Genomic DNA, 17,478 nt, shown 5'->3' with positions numbered 1-17,478 from the left:
AATTTGGATGGTTGAAATAATGGTCCTGCAGCAGGAGGAATGAACCTTCTTCCTCTGCAAAGTGAAAACAAGTGACAGTCTGGCTCCTGACTTCTTATCAAGCCCCCCAAACTGTTTTTTTTTCCCTTGAAATACAGGAAAATGAATTTTGACGAGCCATCGATAAGATTATATGAAATGCCTTCTTCACAAGAGGCAGCTTAGAAATGAGCAAGATGTAATATCGAAGAAAACCCAGACGAAGGATATTCACTGTTACCCCAGCAACTGCTTAGACGGGAATGACCTCCCATGGCAGAGGGAGAGGTGTGAGCTTATGGAGACACATCTCTTGGCAGCTGGTGGTGATTGCCCATCTCAACCCGCCCCAGGAGCAACTAATCCCCATCGTGCTCTGAGAAAGAAAGGAAACCAGACCGAAGGGACACGGCCAGAGTCCTCCCAGGGTTTTGCCATTGGTGCCTATAAATGGCTACCCTGGAGAGCAAACCTGGCAGCTGCTGTTGGCCTTTGGAGCTACAGGCCAACAAAATTTTTCAGATTTTGATATTGAAGGAGGTGTTTCAGACACAGTGGACTTACATTTTTAAAATGCGCGTAGAATATTTTGAAAAGGTTACTCTGAAATTTAAAAAGTGTATTTCAGTGTTCACATATCAAATGTATTTCACAAAATATTTCAAGTTCATTCCAAAAGCCTTCAGTATCTGGATGATTTTTAAAACTTAAAAAATTCTGTTTCAGTTCTGTCAAAGCTAATATTTTCTATTCATTATTTTTTGCTTAACCTTTTGGATAGAAATGTCGTCATTCTCCCAGGGCTCCTGCAGCATTCTAATAGGAAGTGGCAGATTTTGAGAATGACAGAATATGGATTTCAGGGAACAATAATTCCTTCTATGTTTTATTAGAATGCAAACAGCCACTCCGTATGTTGGATCTCCTCCAAAAGGGTTCAGATTGATTATTAGATGGTATCTTTTAAAATTTCAGCCTAATTCTGCTCTTACTAAAACCAGTAGCAACTGTATTGCTGACTTCAGCAAGAAAAAATTAGGACTAGTATTAATGGGATCTCACAGCAGAGTGATGTGCTGGAACATCAGCATCAACGGATCACAATCTTTTGTCCCAAAAGCTAAGCTGTAAGTGACATCACATCTGGAAGACGCCCTTTTTACAGGTCTCCATCACGTATTGACAATGCAAAGCCATGCAGTGAGTATTTGCATGTGATACTTTGAGGAGGTAATTACAGTTCTCTCCTAGGCAGTGTTTTAGCAGTCTTATTGCATGTCAGAATTTAATATTGAGGTGAAACAAATCCTTTCTGGAAGTTCGCTCCTCAGAGCTGAGTGTCAGGCAGTGGCAGACTGAGCAGTCGCTGCTCGCAGCCAATTTACTTGAGCAAGGTTTTGAAATAACTTTGTGACAACCTCCTAATGAAACTGGGGACAGGGCTGTTCGGAGGAGTCTTATTGATTGCGAATGTCCACTGTTTTCCAGTCACGGGGAAAGCTTTGCAAGAGCCATAAACGAGCACCGTAGCTCACAACTCATACATCATTTTAAACATTCACCTTTTGGAAAAGATGGGAAACGGCAAAATAAACGGAGGCTCTAATGCTGGTGTTTTAACCACATGTGAGTTATTAAATGAACATGCAGAGAAATCAAACAGGGAGCCTAGGCTGTATCTGGGCAAAACAGCCAATTGCCAACAAATCATAGAGCCCTTCTGGGTGAGCTCGGCTGTGCTGCGGAGGTGCAGGAGTGGTTGGAGGCATGGGCACGGCCGTCCCTGCTGCTGCTCCCCTGCCTGGGGGGGGTCAGCCCTGCAGCGGGGAGGCTGCACCCCCATTGCACCGGGCATCCCCGCCGGGGAAGGGACATCCACGGCCAGACGGGGCTGCTCCACGCTGGTGTGGTGGTGAGAGCAGCCACGGTCTGTGCATCCCTGTGCTTGTATCACTCCAGTAGTGCGGTACCCGAGCAGTTCCCAGAAACTGTACTGCCAGTAACAGCCTGCCTTCTTCAGCAGTACATTTATGTACAGCTTGGGATTTTTTAAAATTGTTTTTGTGTGAAAGAATACATCTTTCAGGGAGACGATGTGGAGGGTGTAAAAGGATGAGTACCTGCAGGGGTCAGGGTGCGTGGTTCGGGAGGAATTAGTAAAGCAAGGCTGAGATAAGGTTGTTTCTAGAGCTGTGTAGGAACTGGTGTCAGCACAGGCATCAAGAATATCAGGAGTTCTACCAGTCCTTCAGAAAGTCTAGTAAAGTGACCTTGAATATCCTGAAGAGTGGAGGTTTGCTACTGAAGCTTCTGATAGACGAAGATAATGCTGGTATGTCTTCTCTAATTAGATTTTTAAGTGCTTCAGGGTGAGGACTGACTTTTCACAGGGGACACTACAGCATCCAGCACAATGAAGCTCTGAAGCCAGTCAGAGCATCTGGCTTTATTATCTGAATAATGACCAAAACATAAATTGCATAATAATAAGATGAAAATGGTATGATGGAACAAGAAGCAATGCTAGTAATACGATAATAGCAATAATTATAGCCATGGTATTAGTTGTAATTATCTGACGGTGTCCAGCAGACCTGATCAGAGGGCTGAGTTCAGAAGGGGACCGTGCCCAAACGTAACAGGTCACATCATCCATGTGAGAGGAGCCCCGGGGAGGAGCTGGTGGCCATGGAGGTTCCTCCTTGGTGCAGTTTGTCTCTGAATGTCTCAGCGGGCAGTTGGATAGTTTAGTGTTACAGTTTCTACTCTCAGCGCTTCACATCGTCATGTGCAATTTGGTGAAATAACACTTTCTTTGTCATCTCCATTGAAATTGTCTGCACTTTGGGGAGCAACTCTTTCTTTTCCTACAGCCGTACAACACTAATACAACAAAGTCCTGATCTTACTTGGGTTCTGTAGATCCTACTGAAGTACCATTAGTCAACAATAACAATAATTACAAATGAAGTCTTCCTTATATAAGTACTGAGTAATCCTGCTCTCTGATTTCTGTTGAATGTCTCCCAAGCTTTAGGATGGCAGCAGATAACATACTCTGCTTCCAATCTGTGAGCCCTCAGCTGCAATTTACACCCATCAGTGCAGAAGCCAGTTGACAGTGTGCCCCAGTACTGATACAGGCAGCAAACCTGGCACAGCTGGTAAGTTTGGAATTGAGAGCAGCTTTCTAAAATGTCTCCTGTGCAACCCGTAGTGATGACGATCACTTTTCTGCTCCTGTGTTGGTGTGCTGTGATGTCACCACTACAGGGAACAGTGATGGGAAGTGTCCTGGGATATTTGCCCTTCTGAAGAGGCTGTGAGCTGCTGAACTATGCTGAAATAATGGAAACAAAGAACTGCCAGGTATGAATATTCTCCTGTACAAGCCACAGCCGGCCATAGCTTTACTCCTGTTAATTTTGTTTAGGATTTTTGGCTGAAAAGGGATTCTCTTGTAAGACTGGAGACCATCAGAGTGATCCAGAAGACTCTACCTAACGACTCACAGCACTCTCAAGCTGGCTTGGCACTCCTCAGTCTCCTTGCAAGAGAAATCAGTAAGGCACATGCAGTTAACCGTATGAGGGTGGGGACACGACACTCCTTCAGACCAGACCCTCCAAAATCTTGCTTTAGCACTTGCACTTTACTGGACCAAATGGGAGCAGCTGGAGGTGGAATAGTCTCCTCACCAAGAGCCTGAAGGTCCTTCACTGCCAAGTGCCACCACCACTGGAGGGATGTGGCTGGTGGAGGAGCATCAAGGTGTTGCACTTGGATGGAGTGCTCTCATACTTGGCTGTGGAGTATTTATCACTAGCAGCTTTCCCTGTAAAAACCTCACTAGACATCGAGAATAAAGCTAACATAGTCATGACCTGTAGATTTCTTTAAAATGGTTATTTTTAGGGGTCAAATTTTCAACCATTTTTACCCAGAGAACCTCACATAGGGTCAGTGTGATGGCTCTCTGAGCAGCGAATGGGACATAACATCAATTGGACTGTACCCCTTGATGGAACTAGCACATTTGTCCTCCACAAAGCAGGCATGAGTCTTCATTTACATCTGACTCCTCCATTAAGTAACCCATCACCCAGTACTTACTGCGCAGTAGATGCACACATGGGTGCACAGGAAAGGTTTTCCTCAGACCTTTTCCCTTGTCTGTTCCTGTCTCAAGTGAACTCCACTGACTTTAGATCAACGCATCAAAGATTCATAGCTTTTCTCTGAAGGCCATTAACAGTTAAACTTACAGAAGCTATGCTGGTATTTCTGATAGCCCCTTTCCTCCCTGGCTGCACAAGAAGAAAGGAATTGGGGTAAACTATGACAGGGCTCTGTAAGATGGGCTTCACTGGTAGCCTGGGAAATCAAATAATTTCTGATACAGGAAATACTATGGATAGGCATTTTTTTCCTCCAACAGAAAACTGAGACTTAGATGAAAGCCACGCTTTTTTAATGCAAATTATATTTTCAATGAAAAAAAATGATTTTTTTTTATTCTGAACTTATTCCTATTTCAGTGGTTTTCTTCCCCATGTTTTCTAGCTCTGTATTTTTATTGAGAAAATTGTATTTGTTTTGTGTATGTGTGTGTGTGCGTGAGTGCACATGTGTATGTGTGAATAATAGATGTTTTCTAAATGGGATTGTTCATTACTGTCAACCTCCTTTGCAATCCTATAGTTTTGGCATAAATATATTTTTCTTCAATGCTAAATTGGGTTGACCCCAAATTAGTATGGAGCAAGGGTAACTTTGAGACTAAATTGAATGATGTCTCTGGAAACAGAGAATGTATTATGTCAGTGGACAGATTCCCTGACAGGAGCTCAAACTGAGCACTTAAGAACCGTATTCAGCGTCCTTTGTCTCTGATGAGATCGCAACTCAGACTACTTGAGCAGTATCTCAAGTATGCAGACCCTCAGGGAGTATAACTGGCTCCAAGGACAGCATTTTGATGCATAGGTCAGAAAAGAATTCAGGTTTAATTAGCTTGTCTCTGCCAACCTAAAGAAAATTGTCAAATAAGATCACAAATAGGGGATAAAGACAGCCGTACCCAGGTATGCTACTCAAGCCACACACAACAGTGACCACACAAGAACAAATGCTGCTGTCAGATGTAGCCAAGCCGTGGATCCGCCAAGAGCCACCCAGTCAATCCTCCCTTCCCTCCTCACTCAGCCCTTCACCGCGCAAGCTCCCACCAGGGACCTGCCTGCTTGACCTGCAACACAGAATGCTGCCACAGCCACGCTGTATTTACCACTTCTGATAAATTAGTCAAGCTTTACCACAGGTCATATTTTGGTTTTTGGGCTTTACATCCTTGTCTCCTACAGCCCTGCTCTGGACTTGGGTAACAACTGGTGTCTGAGGGTCACCAATAATTTTCAGGTTCTCCTTCCACATTTGGCTGGTGTTCACATTCAGTTTTTTGTTTCAGTTTTCAAGCTGTGGTTTTCAAGTCATAGTTTTAACTGGTTTTGGAGGATTGTAACCCCAAGAGAATGAACCATCCAAACCTAGACAGAGTTCACAAAGTTCACCAGTACTGCCAAGTTACATCTGCAAGGTGCTTCACAAATCCCTGCTATTTGCAAGACAACCATGCAACTAGTAAGTATTTACAGATATATTAGCTAGATCTGGAAAAAGAGAATTCCAGTGATATTTACAGCAAATAGTGCAATGGATTGAGCAATACTGCAGTGCAGAATTCAACCCATGGCACAAAATACTTGTGAGAAAACCTGGCATATAGCCCCATGCTTCCCCATGTGCTGGGTAGGAATACTTGAAAAGAAGATTTCAGTAATCATTATGGTCATTTTAAAAACCAAGGCCTAAATATAAGTTTGTCTAGCATCTTCTATTGCGAAAACCTATTTCTAGGTGATAATGACTTGAAAAATTGAATTAATTGGGCTGAACCCTTCCATGCTAGATATATCTCTCAAGGTTGACTTTTTTTCTTTTTTCTTTTTTAATTTTCAGAAGAAAAAAAAAAAAGTTGTATCCTTTTCCAAGTAAGAAATAGCAAGGAAAGGATTTGCCTGTATTTTAACAACTTTACTTATTTGTTTTGAAGCATGCTTTTGAGGTCTGGTGGGGCACTCAGGGTGGCAAGGTGTCTCATTTATTGCCACTTTTTAGTCTTATCCCAAACTGCAAAAGTTATGAACATCCAAAATTTGACATTCAGACTTGCTCAATAAAATTCCTTAAAATGTATCAGCTAGATTCCCTTAGGCTGTAATCTGTCTTAAGGATGCTCTCTCTTCCTCAAGCTCCTACATGCTGACCAGGCTATTTCTTGCAGAATCCTTCATAAGGCCTGAGCTTGCTGTGTTACAGGGATGCAGACACTGAGAAGGACGTTGGCTCCCAAGTCTGTGTCACCAGGCACCAGATCTGCAAGCAGAGCACCTGTATGTCCTGGGGTCTCCATGTTCAGAAATTGCCTTTCTTGCAACTAACATCGAAAGATTGAAAAATTGAAGTTAGGCACAAAAGAAGAGAGAAAAGGTACCTAGGAGGGGTCAAGCACAAATTAAAAGGACAGAAGCAAGGGTAAAAGGAAAAGGAGATGAAGTGGTGGAAAGAAAGAGCTGAGAGCAGAAGTTGGATGTTAATGGCACAAGAGACAGGGTAGCAAAAACAGAGGTAAGGCAGAGAGAGGCAAGAAAGAAATTTAAGGTAGGAAGATAAGAAGGATAAAACTCATTGGGATGATGGAACATTCCCATTCATTGGGGGATGGGATTATGAGAAGTACCTGGGAACCAAAACAAAAAAAAGGACAGTGCAGATGATACAGGGAGAACTGGGAAGAAGCAGATTTAAGCAAAGCTGAAGGTGGTTAAGGAGAGGAGAAGTGGGGACAGCAACTGGAGACATACCAGGAGGAAAACAGATTGACATAAAGAGATAAAGGTTCAGATCTCAACAGAGCAATGCAGAAATCCAGAATTGAACCTCATATTCTCAAATTTTAATATAGCTGCTTGCTGAACGTAAGAGTTGTGTGGATCTGCCTGCTTGTAGTGCCAGGTCCCTATAGATGATGACAGTGCGTTGTGGGACCAAGTGCTCTAAGCATAATTCCTCGGAGATAGGCTGTGAATCTAAAGGTCCCATAACTGCTGATTTCAATAACCAATAACATCCTACAGGAAGCAATATATATTTTTCAGTTTGTTTATTGTCTTCAAATTGCACTATGAATCCAAATCAAAGAACCTCAGTAAAGTTGCAAACAAGTTGTCAGGTCAAGATGACAAAATCAGGACTCTGCAAAACTAAGTTGCTCCTCTTCAGCATTTGTTCCATGCCACAGCCTTCTCTTGCAAACATCATACAAATTATGAGAAGGATCCTCCATCTTATTTAATGAAGAGCGGTATGTGTGTAGACTTCAAGCAGATCTGAAATTCCATGAGTGGAGCTACAAAAATGTTATGCTCCCATATCAACAGCTGAAGGAAATGAGGATGTAACTCTGAACACAAGATGTACCATAAAATGCTATAAGCAGATTTTTGTGCATGAACTGGAATATTTGACAGCATAAAGAAAGGAGCTGGTGTAGGGAACTTAGCTGGCAAAAGAGAGGTGATAATATTAAGAATGAAAGTCTGTAATTTGGCATTAGTAAATTGGCTATACTGACAACTTTGGCTTTAACTAAGCATAGCTACCTGGTTGCAATAAAAATAGCACCTCTTCTCCTAAAAATATTATGAGAGAATTAATGTGCTATTAATGTGCTCTGAGCATCATAGAAAAGACCATGAGGAAACTGATATTTCTGTGTTCAGTGCAGACCTTGGACAGCATACAGTAAAGCATACCGGGCATCACAAGTACATGGAGATCTTAATGAAATACTGAGCAGGTACCCAATCAGAAATAGCATCTGTCTTGTGCCCAGGGTGAGACCGGAGCTGTGTGTGCAATCATGTAAAACCTCAGTCAAAATATGTACATATAAATGAGTCCAACTTAGAGTTATCTCCATTCTGTCACCCTCGCTTGGAATTATGACCTTAATGTTCTTTTAATGCAGTGATTTTAGGGTGAAAAAAATTGCACGCGCAAGCGACTGTGCAGCTTTGCCTGGTTTGGCAACACAGACTGCATGTGTCTGGTGCTGGCTGCTTTTAAAAGCAGAGAATCATGGAATGATAGAATCTTTTAGATTGGGAAAGACCCTTAAGAGTCCAACCATTACCCTCACACTGCCAAGTCCACCACTAAAACATGCCCCCTGTTGCCACATCTACGTGTTTTTTAAATACCTCCAGGGATGGTGACTCCACCTCTTCCCTGGGCACCCACTTCCAGGCCTTGACAACCCTTTCAGTGCAGATGTTTTTCCTAATATCCAATATAAACCTTTCCTGGCACAAGGAGGGTTTCCTCATGTCCTGTCACTTGTCATTTGGGAGAAGAGACCGACCCCACCTGGCTACACCCTCCTTTCAGGTACTCGTAGAGAGTGATCAGGTCTCCCCTCAGCCTCCTTTTCTCCAGGCTGAACCACCCCAGTTCCCTCGGCCGCTCCCATCAGACTTGTGCTCCAGACCCTTCCCCGCTTCGCTGCCCTTCTCTGGACACACTCCAGCACCTCAATGTCCTTCTTGTAGTGAGGTGCCCCATACTAGATACACCCTGAAGATACACCCTGACCACAAAGAGTACCTGGCTGGTGACAAGGAGCGCACCTATGGAATTTCCACTTTATGGAAATTCCAGATTCAGGGTTTGTTTTTTTTTTAGGAACCAGTTATATCTGAGTTCCCAAACTGACCATTGTCAGCCTACCATGCACCTAGGTCCCCAGCACTGCTAAAGCTTGCTGATACCTCTCTTTTACATTTTAAACATACAATAATTGCTTCCAAGCATTACCTGCTGCATTTCATTGCCCCTTCCTGTGCTCAACCAGCCCAAGCACAGGTCTTGCTGGCATCCTGCAGCAAACTGTCTCTACCACATATTAGGGGAGCAGGAAGATCTCAGACAGGATTGCTTTGACTTTTGGGGGTGAGTGTCTTGTTGCACAACAAAAGTGGTGTAAAGGTTTCCCCATCTTCAAAGGATGAAAAGGAAGTGTGAAAATAAAATGAGTCCTCTTCTTTGTGTGAGATCACTCATGAAAGTAAGATCCACCAGGAAAGTCCTCAGATGAAGACAGGTCTCTCCTATTCACATGCTCTAGGCTTCTCTAGGATTTTTTTAGTCAGTAATTGCATTTGTCAGGAGTAAGATTTCAATTTGGCAATTCTTGTCTTTCTGAGAAAACTTAGTAATAATTATGAGTGTCCATGCTGGTGGTATTATGAAAGAACAGAAAAAAAAAATCAATAACAAGAGGAGAAGGTCACCTAGGCTGCTGCTCCTTCACTGCTTCTCACCTTTACTTAAATTGCCAGTGAAGATGGCAGTTGGCACCAAATGGGATGCCTAGTTATATAGCCCAGTTTCAGCATTGTCTCCAGGTAGAAGGGAAAGCACGTGTCTGGGTTTCCTTACTCTGACCCAGCAGTGCCCTCCAAGCATCTTGGCTTTCAGAATACCCTCGCTGTCATCTTATTGTTCATTCTGAATGATGATATTAGCAGAAATAATGTTAATTTAGACATCAAATGCAATTAAAGTCAAATTTTGACAGCTGCTCAGTAACTAAAAAGCACCTAGTGAAATTTTCAATAGTGCTCTCAAAATGCAGCCATATGCTTTTTGCACTTTCAGCTACCTAATGTCTTAAAAATTTGAGTGCTTTAAACCAACTATATTTATTGCCCAGGTATTTGACATTTCTGAAGATGAGATAAGGGAGAAGACTCTCCTACACCATCTGTGAGGCCATGACCAACTCCAGGCACATGCTGATTACTTTAACAGTGCTGTGATTCTCTTTTGTGTGAACCGTAAGTTGGTTGCACCTGTCAATCCAAAATAAAGGCCACCAATGCCGTGTGCGCCATTAGTGGGTTTCATGCGGGGTATGCCAAAGAGGGAGATACGTGGACTTTCACACCTACATCTTCCAAAGCTGTCTCAGGTGAGCTGAACTGCTGAGCACAGCTGCTGGACTCATGTGGCTCAGACACCAGAGCACACACTCTGACAGGTGAGCGGGTATGGGTAAGGGCTTTATTTTGTTCTTTCATTTTTTGATACAGGGTGCATGGGAGCGGGTTTTCTCACCTGTGGCACTGCTCGCAGAAAGGAGCGGAAGACCTTCGGATGCCCATCTCACCCAAAGGACACAGCTGCCCTTCCTCCTCCACAGCATTGCCCGGTCACCAGGTCCTGCTACCGCCCGCACACCCAGCCACACGTAACTACTGAATTTGCACACAGGTTTCACTAAATGTGTGGCTGCTGTCAGATAATGCATGTTCTGCTGTAAGCCTAATGCAGAGTATTACAACTCCTGTATGGCTCAGGTTTGATTTTCATCTGTACAGCTTTGTAGGTAGTCACGTAGCTCAGTGACATTGAGCTGAGAAATCTATAAAGTGGAATGTCTTTGTTATCCATCTCGCAGAATTGTTAATGTCATCTTTAGCTCTCATTCGTGCCAATTAGCCAAAGCCCCGTGGAGGAGGACTAGATATATAATTCCAGCTGGAGCTGGTGCGTCATGTGTGGTTGCTGCTACAGGTCCTCAGCTCAGACTCATCACTCATCCGGCTAGTCACAGAGGTACGCTGGCAATCCCATCCAGGCAATGCTTGTTTAGTCCCTTTGGTCTGCTGGAACTGGTAATAAATCAACTCCATAATGAGGTGAAGCTGCTGTTGGATCACGCTATAACTATGCAGCCACTCCAGTAGCCCTTATTAGCTAGAATAGCTGCTCGATCTCTGGTAATTTTGTTGGGAGTCTTTCTAACTGGTTTGCTTAATGGATGACCTCGCATGATGTATTTATACAGAAGGTTTGTTGATCTGCGACAATGGATTTGAGAATGTTGGGATAAGAGTCTATGGCAGCACCCAGGACGGATCATCTCTGTTCTCCTGGGACAAGTGATAGTTCATAAAAGGGATTTTGCACTCAAACAGTATTTATTCTTGAAAGCAAATCCCAAAGTTACAACATCAGTACTACACAATTCTTTTCCCCTCCAGTAAAATAGGGCAGCCCCAATACTATAGTGGTATCAATTTAGCTTAAGGGTTAGTAATTGCAGTGGCGTCTAGGGGATTTAAACACCCTGACTGCCAGTGATACTGCTAGGATCCAAATAACAGAAATCTTTATAAATGTTTCACATTGCTTTTGCCTACAGCATGCACCAGCAATCCTTTATTTTCCTGTTTTTCAACACAAATTTTTCTTTCCTAATTTAATGTATTTCCCAGTTACATTTGCCTGTATCATCCTATATGTTATGTAAATATGACATTTATTGTTAATTAAGACCTACTCATATATACAGTCATCACTCAACCATACTAATGAGAGGCTAACTACAATTTGTAAGCTGCTGCTGTTCTTTCAGCTCTGTAATTATATCAGTGATGTTCAACCTTTTTTAACCCTGTGAGCCATACAGCCTATTCTGTGGTCACTAAAGAGCTGGACTCCTTCTCCACCAAATGGGAGTACTTCTGAACAGGGATCAAACAGATGGAAGACAGATGGCCTGAGCCCTATTGACATTTCCTTTGCCCTTCAATGGCACTGATTACTTCTGCAGGCATTCTGGAGGCTGTGTTTTTCCCATAAGCTTTTCAGAGTGCAACTTGAACTCTTAAGATCTCCTGAAAAATGTCTAAGATGAAGAGGGCTCTCAGATTCCTATCAGCAGTGCTGAACAGTGGTTTTCTACCACCCCCTTTGGGCAAGACACGTGAGATGTTTTCTCATGCGGCCCTCTCCTGGTCTCCATCTCTCCAATATGGCCACTGAGAACGTCCTAGATTGTCTCACTTGGGATCAGATGAGGGTTTTGTAGACTTGTCTTGAGTACAATTTCCACTAAATTTCCCCGTGCTGCACAGGAGTGAGCATGGCTTCGCTGGTGGCATCTGCAGAAGTCCTGCTGATAAAAAGCAACTATTGCAATCTGTTTTTCCAGCTCCTGCCCACACAACAAGCTAGTTCTCTGCCTGTGCATGGAGACCACAAAAACTAGCAGTTTTCTGAACTCTGCCCAGGCTCCTGGGAAATGGCATGCTTATTAAGTTGAAGATGCTTGGCCAAGTGTCAAAGTTGCAGCCTTCTCTGTACCAGCACTACTACATCCACATTTGACTCTGGTGTCACCAGTGGCAGCCAGCTGCCCAGTTTATGCCTCATTAGAGGGCATGAAGGTATGAATCAAATGTTTGACGCACCCTCAGATTCCTACAGTTGTGAGGACAATTGCTCCGAAGCTAAGCTCTGCCCACAGCAGTACGTGTGGTAGGACCTGCCCCTCTCTTTCCCTGGCAAAGGACCTTATCCAGCCACAGGAGAAAGCTCCTCAAGGAAAGATAAATAGAGATATGACAGGATCCTTCGAAGCGTGCTGAGAAAAGAGACTTGTTGAGTCTTTACCCCAGGCATGAGGCCAAAGTCAAATTTTTGCACCCAGCTTTTGGTGTGGATGTAATTAACACATGGCTTGCTCTCTGTGGGATGGCTAATAGGAGAGTGAGAAGAGACAGGAGCAAATGCTGGCCTTTTTTAGCACTCTTTTACAGCTCCTTCTGTTAGCTGAAATGCTGCAGTGTATTATTATCTGTTGATTGCAGTCTTTTGCCCAGTTTTTGCTCTTGCCCAGTCAGCTCTCGTCTCCAAGACAATTTGAATTAATTGTGTGAAGGATTTCACAAGACTGGAATATTCAGAAACATTTGACTGAAATCAAGACAGAGTGGGTCTGATTCTGATCCCACACCGTTTGATGTCGGCAGAGCTGCAAAGGACTGATGGGTTTTCATAGTTGCTCTTCACCCCAAGGGAGGGAAAAGCCTTCATCTACACGTCTTTGTGCCACAGGTCTAGCATTTTATCAGCAGAACATATCTCTGATGGATGCAATTTGTTTTTTGAAGATCTTTCTTTGTCCTCTAAGGATATTCTGTACCTTCTTTACAAACACAAATTTTCCACCATTTTTACTGCAAATTCTGTTTTCATGCCCACTGTTTATACTTCTTGCTTGTAGTAATGAAGCATGTACTGAGGATTAAATCAGACTTACCCAACGACCACTGCCAGGACAACTGTTCATCCCTTTCTCAAATACTGGTACTACACGTGCCCGCTTGCTGTACCTTGCTGTTCTCCATGGCTTTTCAACAGAGTTGGTGGAGGTGTGGAATATTTATTAGCTAACTCTGTTGACAGATTAAGTGGATGTTATCCAGATCTACTGACTAAATACAAGTATGACTATTAATTGTTTCTTTTCCCCAAGGAACAGACTCCAAATGCCACTTTCTCAACTAATGTCTCGCCACCTGCCCTAACCAGAAGAGAAGTCTCCTTATCTTTTTGATAATAATAACAATGTTGATAATGATCATAATTATAATAATGATTATGATGATAATAACAACAACAACAACAATGACAACAATGAATAATATCTTTTTTTGAATACAGTCTTAGGGCTCTTAAGTAAAAAGTGATGACGCTTGTTGGAACTCTTGCTTTGGCAAACCAAATGATGAAATCATAGGTAAGGATGTTGCGCGTGCATTGTACTGGCAGCTTGATATATTGTGTTTGCCTCGACTCCACAATACCTGTGTTGCTTGGATGCACCCCGTACCAGCAGATGAAAGTCAAGCAGGTTCCCAGTCCCAGCCCTACGACTGAGCTGTACAACTGTGTGTAAATGTCCTTACTTCTCCCTGTCAGTCTTCCTACCTATAAAGAGGGCAATCAAACTAGTTTCTGCACAGCTATATGAAATTTCCTGAAGCACAGGGAAGTTAGATGCCAGCATCGTATCTAAGCTGTTAGTAGTATCAGCTTTCTTTCTCCTCCTTTCTTCCTCCTACCTCTCAATTATGCAGCATCACACTGTCCTCAAAGTTCACATGCTTGAGGAAAAAAAAAAAAAGCTGATTTTTTCCACTGAGTGTCAGCATAGATCAGAGGCTACAGTAACATCTTTAGCATGGGAAGATAATAAATGAAGTCTGAAAGTTCAAGTAATTCATATTTGTCATTTAAAAACATAGCAGACTAAATCTCAAGTTTGAAGGAAAAGATCAGAGCAAAAATCTAAGCTATTAAAGCACAGCGAATTGTTATTAATAACCAGGTTTGAGTTTTTGTTTTTAATTAAAATCAATTTCCTTGACTATTATTTCTTTTTATTGCAGAGCAGATTTAGATTTTTTTTTTTTTTAAGGAGTAAATAAAACTTTTCTAAATGTTCTCCTGCCTAGAACTTCCATTTCAACCCCCTGTATGCACAGTGCAGTGGAGTCTGTTGCATTTCATTTAAAATCCTTACACTGAGCCACTCTTTGTGGATTGCACTATTTTTTTCCACATGCTCCTGGAAACAATCCTGGATAGAGCTTCCTCTGCTGCTCCCTCTCGAGCCACTCTCCTGGAAAGCAGGTTAAAATGAAGGAATGGTGCAGGGACATATTTTCACAGACGTTCATAAATTGTTGTAGTTCTGTTTCCACCATGGGGGCTGTTGAAGCCCCTCAGGTTAGTGCATAATAAAATGCAGACTCCTTGTACTCACTGTGTGAGGAAACGAACAAATTCAGATTCCCTTTTTACTTTCCTAGATAATAACTCTTTTGTTTTAACTAATCTTTCACTTTCAGGGGTGATTAGATGCTTTAGCTGAATGAATCCTATTATTTAAAACCTTTCCTGCCTGCTTCTCAATGTGCATTCTGACTCATGTACCTATTTTCATGTACAGATTATTTAGAGAAGGTATTTTTTTCCCCTTTAAAAATAGCAGCAAGCAGGCTTTTGGACTAAGCCTTATCTGTGTGTACGGCCAGTAGTTGGTGCCCAGCTTAGCGAAAAGAATGGATGCTAAAACACCCTTGCTAATGCTTGCTATGATGTTTGATGACTTCATAAGAGCCTGCAATGGAAATGTGGATCCTAACTATGATGTTTTCTGGCCTTTAAGTATTAGAAGATGAATACCAAACCAAAAAGATACAGCCAAAATGTAGCAGTGCATTCCCACACATCCTCAGGCTTGGGCTCTCTAGATTGCACAGGACACGAGCAAACGCCTGAGCCCGGTGGGAAGGAAGCAGCTCTGGAGCCGAGCGATCGCTGGCGATGCTGCGGTGGAGCGGAATGCGGTGCGGTGGTGGGGCACCAGGTCACACGCTGCAGGAACACAGGGTGCTGGCCAGGGTGGAAAAGAAAAAGAAACTCTTTTCTTCCTTCAATTCCAGGGAAATATGTGCCGGTATCCTACTGATCAGGTCATGGCAAGGGTGGAGGCTGTAGGCACAGTTAAGCCAAGAGCAGTGTGCCACGTTCTTTAATATAAATACCACTAACGTATGTGCATAGGATGCATTTTCATTGAGTTCCCCTTGTACTATACACCCACGTACTCGATGTGAAGCCATTACCTCTGCCTCATTCTCCCAGTCCAGCCTACACTCCTATTTAACCTGGTGCTCCCTGGCCAAGATAATTTTTAAATTCCTTATTCTCCCAGCAAGCAAATGATCTCCTAGAGTGTGATCCAGTATCTTCCTGACATATCTTTATCAAACCCAGGCTCAGCTGCAAAAATAGCCACGTGAACCTGGAGTCAACATCCAAAAAGATCTATTAAACAAGCAGCCAGATAGAAAGAGAACAGGGAGGGAGAAGGAACGGGATCTAGTAATTTGCGTTCCCCTGATTGAGGGGATTTATCTGCATTTCTAGTTAATAAAAGACATTAATTGATTCATGTTTTTTATGGCTGCACACAGAGCTATTTCTGGCTGGAAGGAGACACTCTTAAATGGAATGAGTCAGACCAGACCTGTTATGTCACCCTGGGACCCTGAAAGATTTGTTAATAGCTCTGAAGAAATCAAGTTGCTTCACAGGGCTATTTTCTCCTCAAACATCAAAAGCAGAGGGAAAGTATAATAATTCTGAAGGCTGAAAATGATTTTTATATGGTCCTCTGCATTTGACAAATAGCAACAGGATAATCAAAGAGCTTTGCTCTCCACGAGACACTTGCATAAAAATCTCAACAGGATTTATCGGGCCAGCTAAACATAATCTCCAGAGACATGGCTCTTAGCTAAGGAAAGTCCTAGCAGGTCATAGGTCCTCAATTCACTTCCTACAATTTCTTCCAGATTAACTTCACAAATCAAAAGAATGTACTGAGAGAGTTTTACAGGAAGGAAAGTGTGTATTTTTCCTCTTAAAAATATATAGAAAAACATATTCTTTCACCAAACCCTTTTTCCCCCACAAAGGCACCAGTTTCCTAGCCAGGAGTAAGGCTCTTTATTATAAAATGAAGTTGCACTGGAAACAAAACTGTTTCAAATTACTTTTTGAGCTGCAACTCAGGTGTTTCATCTTCCTTTCTGGGTCACAGTGCCCAGCCAGATGATGCCTCAAGGAGGCAAAGGCTTCTGTGACACACGGTGGTGGCTCTGCCCAAGGAGAGGCGATGGTAACTCATGGGACAGAGGACAGCCAAGGAGCCAAGAGAAGACGGTGATCTCAGGTGACAAGGGACATTGAAGGAACCCCACCTGTGGCTTCAGCCCTCTGACAGCACGCCCACATTCAATTTGGAAAGGAAATCGGATAGTTTTAAACTGAGAAATATGTATGCTTTGTTTTTCACCAGAAGACCAAAAATATCCATGGAAAATGTTGACAAATTGAAAGCATTTGTCATTTCTGCTTCTGTTTCCCTGGTGACAAAAAAAAAAAAAAGAAAAAAAAGTATTTCCAACTAAGACAAAGCCTGCAGCTCATAGTCTTGTCCAGTCTGTCCTCATATTTGCCCTTGCTCTCACCCCTGTGTTCAAAGCAGCACAGCGATGGCAGGAGCCTGTAAAATGGGCCTCCCCCTCCTCTACAAATCTGGAGCCTCTTTGCCCTTTCTACTACCTGGCCAGGGCTGCTCATGATAGGATAAATGTCTGTACTGGCCTCATCTTATTTAGAAAGTGATAGTTATGCTTTGTTGTCATTCCAGCCTCTGCCAGGGAAAAATCGTCACTCTCAGTGGTGATGATGGGACGCATTTTCTGTTGTTTTCTCCAACCTGTTTTTGGTGTTGATGTCTTGAACATTTGCAGCTCCTGGACATCAGAGGAGCCCATCAAAGGGCTCATCTCTGTGTTACAGATATGCAAAGCAGAAACCTGGGTTTCTTCTGAACTTTCCTCACACTGGGTGGTGAGACTAATTTAGCAGCATAGTTTGTAAAGCTTCATGCAGCCCCAGCATGATATCAGTAGC

The 17,478-nt window shown here is 42.9% G+C and overlaps 1 protein-coding gene across 5 annotated transcripts in view; it reads right to left on the bottom strand.

Annotated features, from left to right (window-relative positions):
• The window catches only part of SHISA6 (shisa family member 6), a 266,219-nt gene that overhangs the window by 169,374 nt on the left and 79,367 nt on the right, over nt 1-17,478 (bottom strand). The gene's annotated exons all lie outside the window — the stretch shown is intronic.

Source organism: Grus americana, chromosome 18 (assembly GCF_028858705.1).
Source record: "Grus americana isolate bGruAme1 chromosome 18, bGruAme1.mat, whole genome shotgun sequence".
Taxonomy (NCBI): Eukaryota; Metazoa; Chordata; class Aves; order Gruiformes; family Gruidae; genus Grus; species Grus americana.
Note: the sequence above shows the minus strand (reverse complement) of the source record. Positions and strands in the feature narration are given on the sequence as shown.